The sequence below is a fragment of the Oryzias latipes genome, chromosome 2, assembly GCF_053564925.1.
Source record: "Oryzias latipes strain Hd-rR chromosome 2, Olatipes_Hd-rR_3.1".
NCBI classification, from domain to species: Eukaryota; Metazoa; Chordata; class Actinopteri; order Beloniformes; family Adrianichthyidae; genus Oryzias; species Oryzias latipes.
Window position 1 is genome coordinate 37,351,824 of NC_136238.1, and position 12,483 is coordinate 37,364,306.

The 12,483-nt window shown below is 42.5% G+C and overlaps 1 non-coding gene across 1 annotated transcript; it reads left to right on the forward strand.

Annotated features, from left to right (window-relative positions):
• Positions 1-549: 549 nt before the first annotated feature.
• On the forward strand, positions 550-755 carry LOC111946584 (small nucleolar RNA U3). Its single transcript, XR_002872318.1, has one exon. It is a non-coding gene; the product is annotated as a small nucleolar RNA U3 (small nucleolar RNA).
• The last annotated feature ends 11,728 nt before the right edge of the window (positions 756-12,483 follow it).

Below are 12,483 nucleotides of genomic sequence, written 5' to 3' on the forward strand. Positions count from 1 at the left end.
GACTAAAGAAATGATCCCTGAAAGTAGAGTCTTAGTGAGTTCTGGATGTTGTTTGTCCTCTTCTGTCTGCAGACAGGAACTCCTGCTCCTGGTCTCCTCCTGCAGATCACAGACTGCTAAGTTCACAGTTTGGTCTCTCAATTCCTGCTGCAGTCACTTCATGGAGAGTAAAGATGAACATAGGATGAGGCTTAGTGAAGGTTCCTGATATGTCTGATAAGGTTCCAGAAGGACCGATCCATCTGTGATCAGATAGATGAAGGCTTTAGGATGACTACTAATCTCTGAGACAGCTGAACCCAACAGAGAAGAAGATAGTTTGACACAACTGGACAAAGATGTTGGGGAATACTTGGTGTAGTTGAAGCTATTTCAATATTTCTTTGTTAGGTTACTTTGATGATTGAAAATAACTAAAATGCTTTTTTTATTCAGAAACAAGCTACAGTCTGATTGGAGGAGGTGTGAGTCTGTGATCTGCAGGAGGAGACCAGGAGCAGGAGTTCCTGTCTGCAGACAGAAGAGGACAAACAACATCCAGAACTCACTAAGACTCTACTTTCAGGGATCATTTCTTTAGTCTGGAACTACAGAATTGTGTTTCTACAGAGGTTGGTCTGGCTGTCCATGATGATGAATGAAGATGTTTCCTTCAGAGCAGGAAGCTGGTGAGAAGATGAGAATCTTCTTCACTGATGAAGACTGTTCAGTGTTTCTGGATGTGACACTGAAGGAGGAAACATTGTCTGAGTGGACTGTTGGTTTGTTGGAACCAGAAATGGATTATTGTAATGAATCATGAAGTAAAAACATGTATGAATGAATCAGATCAGGTTATCTCTGTCCTGAGGTTATTATTAAACTCTGACAGTCCACTTGAATCTGAATGTGAGATTTTACTTCCATGACATTTTTGGATAAAAACATCAAACCTTCATTTCTGCCTCCAGAAAAACTAGCAAACAGACTGAGAGGAAGACACATTCCTCATCTAATGTCATCAGTTCAGATTCATCAACAGAAGCTGACAGTTTCACAGAGGACTCAGACCCTGCTGACCTGGGACTGGTGGAAAAACCACAGAAAAGGATCCTAAGTGTCAGTGGGGGGGGGTCACGACTCCCAGTGGAAAACAAGGGAGCAGATGAGAGAAAACATCCTCCAGAAAGCAGCTCCACACTCAGACTGACAGGACTGAGGTTCTGCCACAACAATTGATAAAGAGGATATCCCATGATGCACTGGGATCCCTTTCAGTCTTTGTGTAGATTCATCAGCCTCTTTTATTTCATGTTTGTGTTTTTTTTCTCTTCATTAATCTGTAATTTGAAAATCTGGAGTTCAAATGTTTTTTTCTGAGCTTCAGGAAGCGACACAGAAATCTGACACGTTTTTCTGCAGCTGGAGATCCTAAATGTGTCTGGATGGAGGTCAAACATCTTTGATGTTAAATCAAGGATTATTTTTAATATTTTATATGAATTTCTTTGTGAGTGTTCTGTTCTCCAGCACTTCTCTTTGTCCTTCTTGTTTCCCCTCAGAACTACTGCTCCATATCCTCAGACGATGAAAAAAACTGAATTTTACATTAAGTCAAACTATTATGATCTAAACCAATCAAAGCTTCTGACAGAAATGTTCTCCATCCTGCAGGTTTACCTCAGGTTCCTCTCCTTTCTCTCACATTGTGGTAAGTGTTGAGTCACTTGAAAAACTTTCATCATCTATGTATATTTGTGCAAACATGAGCTCTAAAAAGAAAACTGGAGGGATTTTAAGGTAACAGAGAAGACAGGTTTGATGAACTTCTGCTTTACAGTCGATGCAGCAGAGACAGAAACTGAAGCCTTCATCACATCACAGGCAGAGAAAGGAGGCAAAAACTTCTCATCTCCACTTTTATCTTCTGCTTCATTTTGTTCTCAAGACTCCAAATAAAAGTTTGATTTTGTGTTTTGACAGGGAGCAATACTACATTTGAAATAATATCACATATCAGTGAACTTCCTGCTCAGCCAAATGGTTGAAAACATTTTGAAAACATATATGTTTAAAAACCTTGTTTTTATGTAATGCTTAGCCAAGGCAATAAGAAACATTAAATAAATGTTTTTATTGATATTTTATCTTCGATGGGTTGTTAAAAAAAATCGTTCTTGTGTCAAAAACGTAAAGAAAATCCTGTCCTGATAAACAGAAACAGTTTATAAAAGCTTGAAGATTAAAAACTAAACTCAGACTGCAGGACACAGTCTTCCTGCTCCGCTCCATTCTGATCGTCCATAACTATGATTGATCCATGAACGTCTTTGGTCTGAGCTGGAATCTGGATCTAAACTGGACTGATGGATAGACCTGACATTGCTGCTGATTTTGTTGTACTGCTAATGTTAGCTAGGGGGGCTATAAGACAGAGGGGGAGTTTGTACACAGATGGATTATGGGAAGGAGACGGCCTGAATCTGTACCACCATCCTGCCTCAGACGTGAATTACTAATAAACTTCTGTTGCTCTGGAGAAACTATGTCCTAGAAAACAACACAGTTTTTTTACATTTTTATTTTTTCTAAAAACAGCATCGACATCATCATCATCATCATCAAAAGACCAATGGGAACAGTTTAGAAGTAGATCAGAAGATGATCAGAGTGGGATTTCAACAACCTGTCATCCACAGATAAGGGATGGAGGCAAATTTCTTCTTTCTCTTTCGGCTTTTCCCATCAGGGGTCGCCACAGCGAATCATCCTTTTCCACCTCACTCTATCATGAACATCTTCTACCCTAACGTTAGCCAACTTCATGTCCTCTGTTAAGACATCCATGTATCTCCTCTTTGGCCGTCCTCTTGCCCTCCTGCCAGGCAGCTCCATCTCCAACATCCTTCTACCAATATATCCACTATCCCTCCTCTGAACATGTCCAAACCATCTCAGTCTGGCTTCTCTGACTTTGTCGCTAACACAGGCAACATGAGCCGTCCCTCTGATGTACTCGTTCCTTATCCTGTCTAACCTGGTCACTCCTAAGGAGAACCTCAACATCTTCATCTCCGCTACCTCCATCTCAGCCTCTTGTCTCTGTCTCACTGCTACCGTCTCTAACCCATAGAGCAGAGCTGGTCTCACCACTGTCTTGTACACCTTTCCTTTGAGTCTTGCTGGCACTTTTCTGTCACACAACACTCCTGACACTTTCCTCCACCCGCTCCAACCTGCCTGCACTCGCCTCTTCACCTCTTTTCCACAATCCCCATCACACTGAACTGTTGACCCCAAGTACTTAAACTCCTGCTCCTTCTTCACCTCAGTCCCCTGTAACCTAACGCTTCTACCTTGATCCCTCTCGTTCAGACACATGTATTCTGTCTTACTACGACTGACCTTCATACCTCTTCTTTCCAGAGCAAACCTCCACCTCTCTAGCTGTTCCTCCACCTGCTCTCTACTCTCACTGCAAATTACAATGTCATCCGCAAACATCATTGTCCAGGGAGATTCCTGTCTTACCTCGTCTGTCAGCCTGTCCATCAGCATAGCAAACAAAAAGGGACTTAAAGCTGATCCTTGGTGTAGTCCCACCTCCACCTTGAATTCCTCTGTCTGACCTGTAGCACATCTCACCACCGTCATACTTCTCTCATACATGTCCTGAACTACTCTGACATACTTCTCTGCCACTCCAGACGACCTCATACAGTACCACAGCTCCTCCCTCGGCACCCTGTCATACGCCTTCTCTAAATCTACGAACACACAATGCAGCTCCTTCTGACCTTCTCTGTACTTTTCCATCAACATTCTCAAAGCAAAAATGGCATCAGTGGTGCTCTTACGGGGCATGAAACCATACTGCTGCTCACAGATCTCCACCTTCTTCCTAAGCCTGGCTTCCACTACTCTTTCCCACAGCTTCATTGTGTGGCTCATCAACTTTATTCCTCTATAGTTGCTGCAGTTCTGCATGTCACCCTTGTTCTTAAAGATCGGGACCAGAACGCTTCTCCTCCATTCCTCAGGCATCTTCTCACTCTCTAAAATCCTATTGAACAACCTCGTTAGAAATTCCACTGCTGTCTCTCCTAAGCACTTCCATACCTCCACAGGTAGGTCATCAGGACCAACGGCCTTTCCGCTCTTCATCCTTTTCAGAGCCTTCCTAACCTCATCCTTTCCAATCTCTGCTACTTCCTGCTCCACAACAACCACATCTTCCTCCCTTCTTTCCCTGTCATTTTCCTCGTTCATCAGCTCCTCAAAATACTCCTTCCATCTTTTCTGTACACTCTCCTGAGTTGTTAGCACCTTTCCATCTCTGTCCTTAATCACCCTTATCTGTTGCACGTCCTTCCCATCTCTGTCTCTCTGTCTGGCTAGCCTGTACAAGTCCTTCTCTCCTTCCTTTGTGTCTAACCTGTCATATAGCTCATCGTAAGCTTTCTGTTTGGCCTTTGCCACCTCTCTCTTCACTCTACGCTGCGCTTCCTTGTACTCCTGTCTACCTTCCTCAGTCCTTTCTACATCCCACTTCCTTTTAGCCAACCTCTTCCTCTGGACGCAGTCCTGTACTTCCTCATTCCACCACCAAGTGTCTTTACCGTCTTTCCTCTTTCCAGATGACACACCTAGCACCTTCCTACCTGTTTCCCTGATAATCTCTGCTGTAGTTTCCCAGTCCTCTGGAAGCTCATCCTGACCACCCAGGACCTGCCTCAACTTCTGCCTAAATTCCTCACAAGTTTCTTCATTCTGTAGCTTCCACCACTTGGTCTTCTTTTCTGTTTTCCCTCTCTTCTTCTTCCTGACCTCCAGAGTCATCTTACACACCACCATGCGGTGCTGTCTGGCTACACTCTCTCCTACCACCACTTTGCAGTCATTAACCTCTCTCAAATGACCTCGTCTACATAGGATGTAGTCCACCTGAGTACTCCTACCTCCACTTCTGTATGTCACTCTATGTTCCTCTCTCTTCTGGAAGTAAGTGTTGACTACAGCCATTTCCATCCTCTTCGCAAAGTCCACCACCATCTGTCCCTCCAGATTCCTTTCCTTCACACCAAACCTGCCCATCACCTCCTCATCACCTCTGTTGCCCTCACCAACATGCCCATTAAAGTCTGCTCCAATAACAACTCTCTCTCCTCTGGGAAAACTCTCTATGACCTCATCCAACTCACTCCAGAATCTCTCCTTCACTTCTAACTCACAGCCAACCTGTGGCGCATACCCACTGACTACATTCACCATCACCCCTTCAATTTCTAACTTTAGGCTCATCATCCTGTCTGAGACTCTTTTCACCTCTAGAACACTGTTTACAAACTCCCCCTTCAGAATCACTCTTACCCCGTTTCTCTTCCTATCAACACCATGATAGAACAGTTTGTATCCTCCTCCAATACTATGTGCCTTGCTGCCCTTCCACCTTGTCTCCTGCACACACAGTACATCTACCTTCCTTCTCTCCATCATGTCTGCCAGCTCTCTGCCTTTCCCTGTCATTGTGCCAACGTTAAGAGTCCCTATTCTCAAACCTATGTTCCTGCCTTTTCCCTTCTCTCTCTGGCCACGGACCCTTCTGCCTCCCCTCTTTCTTCCACCAACAGTAGTCAAATTTCCACCGACACCCTGTAGGTTAACAGCATCGGTGGCGGTCGTTGTTAACCCGGGCCTCGACCGATCCGGTATGTCTAAAGTGTTGTGGATGATTCGCATGGTTATTTTGGCAATTTTTACGCCGGATGCCCTTCCTGACGCAACCCTCTCTATTTATCCGGGCTTGGGACCGGCACAGAAGTTACTGGCTTGCAACCCCTGTGGCTAGATGGATGGAGGCAAATTTGTTTGAACTAATTAAGCCCGTTTGGACTCTGACGCTCCACGCGCTGGATGAATAGTGGCGTTTGGAGGAAGTGCGGCTGCGCAGTCCGTCACTGAACACCGTCACTGCCTGGACCTCTTTCTGGGTCCTAGTGCCCTAAAGGTTACAGCTCCTGGTTCCACAAGAAAAAAGTCCATTCTAGAGGCCACTCTGACGTCATCATCATCAAAGACAGCGTTACCTAGCAACCATACCAAGACCATAGCAGCTATAGAGGGAAACACAACAAACCATCAACGGCGGTTAAAGCAGTCAGACGTTTGTTCTGCAGCTCAGCAAAAATCTCTGCTTTAGGTTTTGGGGAGAAAAACAAAGGAAAACTCACGGAGAAGGATTCTGCAAAGGAAATCCCAAGTTCTATTGGTAAGTCAGCGTCCTGGAAACATGCTTTGTTGGTTCTGAAGTGGCATGAATGCAGACTTAGATTGGTTTGTTTCCTTGGATTCTTCAGATTGATTCAAGCTGTAAATGTTGTCAGCATAAAGCAAGTTTGGACTTAACTAAAGCAGAAAGTGGCTTTGAAGATGGTCAGGAGAAATGAGGGCTTTTTTCAGGAATTCTTGGAAGAGGAGGACTTCTCCAAACAACCAGAATCTAGGAGGAGGTTTTTTCAGCATTGAGATCAGGATTTAGCATGAGCTTCAATCCCATTTTGGTTCAATCCAAATGTTTACCGTCATATTCAGGAGTTCAACTCTGAAAGCCACCATGACATCATAGACATTACAGACCCTGTTACCTAGCAACCAAACACAACAAACTGTAGACTATTCAAACTGGACATTTTGGGGCAACAATTCTTTTCTAACTCAAGTTTTTATGAAAAATCCAAATGATGGAAACAGATTGTGTAAAGGAAATGAGGATCTATTGGTGAGTCACAGTCCTGGAAACATGAGTTGTGCTCTGATGAAGACGCCTGATCCAAATGTGGATTTTTGAAATGTTCCTCATGAGATTCAAACTGATTGAAGCTTTGAATTAAAGGTGTCAACACATTTCTGCATTGGATTCATTCTGTTTCAGTGTCTAAGGTTGGTTTTGTGGCAGAAACCAAGTTTTTGTTGAACAGTATCGTTTGAAAAAGCAGAAAGTGGCTTTGAAGATGGTCAGGAGAACTTCTTTGAAGAGGAGGACTTCTCCAAACAACCACAACCTTAGAGGAAGTTTTCTGAGCATTCATAGAATGCTTTTACAATGACTCATCATTTTCCACAAGAAGCTAATGAGTTTTTCCAAATGCATGCTGGATATTTTTAGTTCTAGCTTGGAAAGCACTTTGTGGGATTTCCCTGGAAAACCTGCTTTATCAATCATTTTGGTCTCTTTTACTTCTTCTATCTTCTTCTATCCTTCAATCCATTTTCGTCCCCCATAATTCTGTCACCAGAATGTTTGAAGGGACGACGTAAAACCCCACCCTCTCCTGTGCAACATCATATCCTGTCCCTGCAGTCAGATGTTTGATGTGTTGAGGGTCCAGGCTGTGAAAATACAAACAGTCATGATGCTCGCCAGAAAAACCTGGGACCCTGTTCTCTAGAAACACACACCATTTCTGTAATTGTCACTAAAAGGAGGAATGTAATCTGGCCAAAACGCAAACGAAGGACTTTAAAAGAGATAAACATCTCCTCTGCACTTTTCCAGAAACAGAAGGTAAATGAAAATATTATTGCTCCTAGACCTCTTAAGTTAGCTCTTTTAAATGTCAGGTCTTTAGCAGGAAAAACATTCTTAATTAATGATTTTATCACTGAGAACAAAGTTGATTTTATGTTCTTAGTTGAAACCTGGTTAGATGAGAACAGCAGTGGAGCTGTTCTCACAGAGTCAGCACCTCCCAACTATGGTGTTATTAGTAAAGAAAGAACAAGCAGAAAGGGAGGGGGGTTGCAGTTTTGTTTAATGAAATGTTTCAGTGTAAAAAGTTATCTTTTGGAAGCTTTCCATGTTTTGAATATGTAGCCAAACAGCTGAAGGCCTCACTCAAAACCATATTTATAAATATCTACCGCCCCCCTACATACTGTGCAGAATTTAACACAGAGTTTAGTGAACTGCTGTTCATAGTTTGTCTTGATTTTGACTGTATAATCATGGCTGGAGATTTTAACATCCATTATGGAAATCTTGAGAACAAAGGGATTAAGGACTTGATAAACACTCTGGACAATTTCGGATTGACTCAACATGTAACAGAGCCCCCACACACAACAGGGGGAATATTCTTGATTTATTGATCTCCAAAGGTCTGAACATCACTAAGGTTACTGTATGTGACTTAGGTCTGTCTGATCACAGCTGTTTCCTGTGAGAGCATTATTCCAGTATACACAAATGTTTTAAGGGGGGAGATCACAAAACGGTATATAACTGAAAATACTAGTGAGATGTTCAATCAGATGTTCTCCCTGACTCCTCCCCTCTCAGGGAATTCAGTCAACGAACTTGTTAACAGCTTTAATTCCAACATGTCAAATATCATGGATAATATTGCTCCTAGTAAGGTGAAGGTGATCTCTGGTAGGAAAAAATCTCCATGGAGAAATTCCATTATTGTAAACAATGGAAAAAGAGAATGTCGGAAATTTGAACGCAAATGGAGAAAATTTAAACTACAGGTAGATTATGAAATTTATAAAGAGAAACTTCACTTATATAATTTACAACTGTGCAATGCAAGAAAGTCCTATTTTTCGGAAATTATTAACAAAAACTCCCATAATGCTCGGGTCCTATTTAATATAGTCGACAGGTTGACAAAACCCCCTGTGTCAGTGTCACCAGAATTTTACTCCATCAAAGGCTGTAATGACTTTGCCAAATTCTTCAGGGACAAAATCAAAAACATTAGACAAACAATAGTTTCATCAACTACAAGTTCAAGATATGAACCCTATCCACTAGAAACCAGTATTAATCCAATGGCTCAGTTTCAACCCATAAACAGTAAAAAACTGCTGGACATTCTATCGCAACTTAACTCCTCCTCTTGCTGTCTGGATATTCTACCCACAAACTTTTTCAAAAAAGTCTCAAAGACATTGGAACCAGACCTGCTCCAGACTGTCAACTTGTCGTTAACATCTGGCGTTTTCCCAGATCCACTGAAAATAGCTGTAATTAAACCTTTTCTAAAAATGGACAGTCTAGACAAAACTCAAATGAACAACTATAGACCGATATCAAACCTGCCATTTTTAAGCAAGATCATTGAAAAAGCTGTTTTCTATCAGCTAAATGAATTTCTAATAAAAAACAACTGCTATGATGTCTTCCAGTCCGGCTTCAGACAGAATCACAGCACTGAAACTGCCCTGATCAAAGTGATTAATGACATACGTTTGAATACAGACAGTGGGAATATGTCAGTGCTAGTTCTACTGGACCTCAGTGCTGCGTTTGATACAGTCGACCATGCAATACTACTCAGACGACTGGAAAGCTGGGTGGGTCTCACTGGGCCAGTATTAAACTGGTTCAAAACGTACTTAGAAAACAGGAAATATTTTGTGTCCATTGGTAAATTCACTTCTGAGCCAATAGAAATTACATGTGGAGTACCCCAAGGCTCCATCCTGGGACCACTTTTATTTAACATCTACATGCTCCCACTGGCCCAAGTGATAAAGAACAACAACATTAGCTACCATAGTTATGCAGATGATACACAGATATATATATTAAACTGACACCAGGCGACCGAGAACCTGTACAGGCTCTTGGTAAATGCATTGAGGACATTAATGACTGGATGTGCCATAATTTACTTCAGCTAAACAAAAACAAAACTGAGGTTATTATCTTTGGGGCTAAAGAAAAAAGGTTGGACGTCAGTATAGAGCTTCAATCTATTCAACTAAAAACTACCAACCAGGCCAAAAACTTGGGTGTATTGATAGACACAGACCTAAATTTTGATAAACACATTAAGGCAGTGACAAAATCAGCCTATTATCATCTCAAAAATATCTCAAGGATTAAAGATCTGATGTCTAAGCAGGACCTGGAGAAACTAGTGCATGCTTTCGTCTTCAGTCGACTTGATTACTGTAACAGTGTGTTTACAGGACTACCAAAAAAAATCCATCAGGAAACTACAGCTCATTCAGAACTCTGCCGCTCGGGTTCTCACAAGGACCAAGAAAGTGGACCACATTAGTCCAGTTCTGAGGTCTTTACACTGGCTACCTGTCTGTCAGAGGATAGACTTTAAAGTCCTGTTACTAGTTTATAAAGCTTTGAATGGTTTAGCACCAAAATACATGGCTGACCTCCTGACCCAGTATGTACCAACCAGACCTCTCCGCTCTTCTGGATCTGGTCTTTTATCAGTCCCTAGAGCCAGAACTAAACATGGGGAAGCTGCATTCACTTTCTATGCTTCACAGATCTGGAATAGACTTCCAGAAAACATTAGATCTGCTGAAACACTCAGTGTCTTTAAATCTAGGTTAAAAACTCACCTGTTCACAGCAGCATTTAATTTATATGTATTCAAAAGTTTATGTCCGTACTATTTATTTATGCTTGTTTTAAATTCAAATCTTGTTTACTATCTTTTAATTTTATTTTAATGATCACATTTTTACTATTTGTTTTTAATTGTTTCTTTTAATTTTTTATGTAAAGCACTTTGAATTGTCTCTGTACATGAATTGTGCTATATAAATAAATTTGCCTTGCCTTGCCTTGCCTTCTAAGTTCCAGCTTGGTGAGTGTGCAGGTAGCCATGGCAACCACTTTCCAGGTCAAAGGGAGGACCACGGCCATCCAGTCTCCCGGCTTTTGGATTGATTTGTATTTGATAAACATTTGTTTCCCACATTTTAATAGTAGAATTCAACACGGGACATAAAGTGGATTCTAAGAATAGGAACAAAAATAGGAACAACAAAATAATCCTCCTCTTGTTGTTACAGTGAACCCAACGGAGGACACTTTGGACCGCTGTCCATTCACCTGTTCTGCATAAGCGGACTGCCGGACTCATGAGAACCGTGTCTCTTGGGAGATTCGTTTCTCAAAGCCGGAGAGGCATTGGGACGGGTGGAGTCACATGCAATGAAAAAGCACAATTCATCAATCTGTGGACCGTTTATCATCATTTTTTCTTTTTAAACACTGACCCCCAGAGGTCTCCATAGATTTATGTTCAAAAGTGTCTCACATTCTAGAGATTTTTCATTTCTCTCTATTTCTGACACAGAATCTGAACAGTTCAAACGTTTAGTTCAAAATGATTCAAAGCAGAGAAATCCCTGAAAACAAACATTTCTCTTCTTTCAGGAACTCTTTGACTTTCCAGAACTCTGCTGTGTCTCCAACATCACCCCCCCCCACAGTCCAGCATGGAGCGTCTCTGGACTCTGTGGAGGAGAGTCCTGCTTTCAGAGACGCTGTAGAAGGACAGAACACCTGCTCTGTGATCCAGGTCCACTCCTCCTCTGGAGGAACCAGGAGCTGAGATGGAGGTGAACATGCTGTTGTGGAGAAATGAGAAACTGTCTGGAAAACAATGGAATGACCAAGATTTAGCATTCAAACCAAATCTACTGGCATTTCCAGATCTGCTGGTGTTCTTGAATGCCACTGCTCCAAAAACATCAAATTTTTCCCCAGAACAGGCCTCGGTGTGAAAGTCTTCCTGCACTGAGGACAGCTGTGGACGTTCTCCTCTGCATCCCACAGTCCTTGAAGACACTTCCTGCAGTAGCTGTGTCCACAGGGAATAGTCAGCGGATACCTCTTTGCCAATTTTGCAATATGCTTATAGCTGGTATCATTGGTTCTTCCCAATTCAAGAGGGTTAGCATCAAGTGGGATGCATCCTGTTGCTCTGTATTTGGTAACCTTTACCTTTATCTCCTCCAAAATAGCAGACTTATTTTCCACAGACAATCCGGTGATGCTGTTTTAAGTGCGTTAGCAGATTAGATGTTTTACAGCGCAATACGCTGTGTTTGACTTATCCAACTGTCTTTTCCCTTCATGGATGCTCACAACAAATCAAGTGTTCCCACACAGGAGAGCGTAAGGAGATGGGTGGGTCCTCAGGTTCTGGTCTCACGTCTGCATTACCCGTAGTGCTATAGTTGACATGCTAACTGTTCATTCATTCATTCATTCATTTTCGGTTCCGTTTTTGTCCCTTTCGGGGTCACGGGGCTGCTGGAGCCTATCCCGGCCACTTATGGGCGAAGGCAGGGGACACCCTGGACAGGTCGCCAGTCTGTCGCAGGGTAGAATGTCCACAATCACACACCCATTCACTCTCACACTCACACCTAGGGACAATTTAGAGTTGCCAATCAACCTATGATGCATGTTTTTGGACGGTGCATACACGGGGAGAACATGCAAACTCCACACAGAAAGGTCCCCCTTTGATGTTGTTTTTCATGTCCGCCAGCCAGGACTTGAACCGGGGTCTTCTTGCTGAAAGGCAAGAGCGTTAACCACTGCGCCACCGTGCAGTGCACAGACATGCTAACTGTCTGTTACCTAATGCGGCGAAAACTCGCGGTTACCATAAGTTCCGTCTCGGCGCAAAGTTAATACATTGGGAGGACAAAAACAAAAAAATAAATAACATA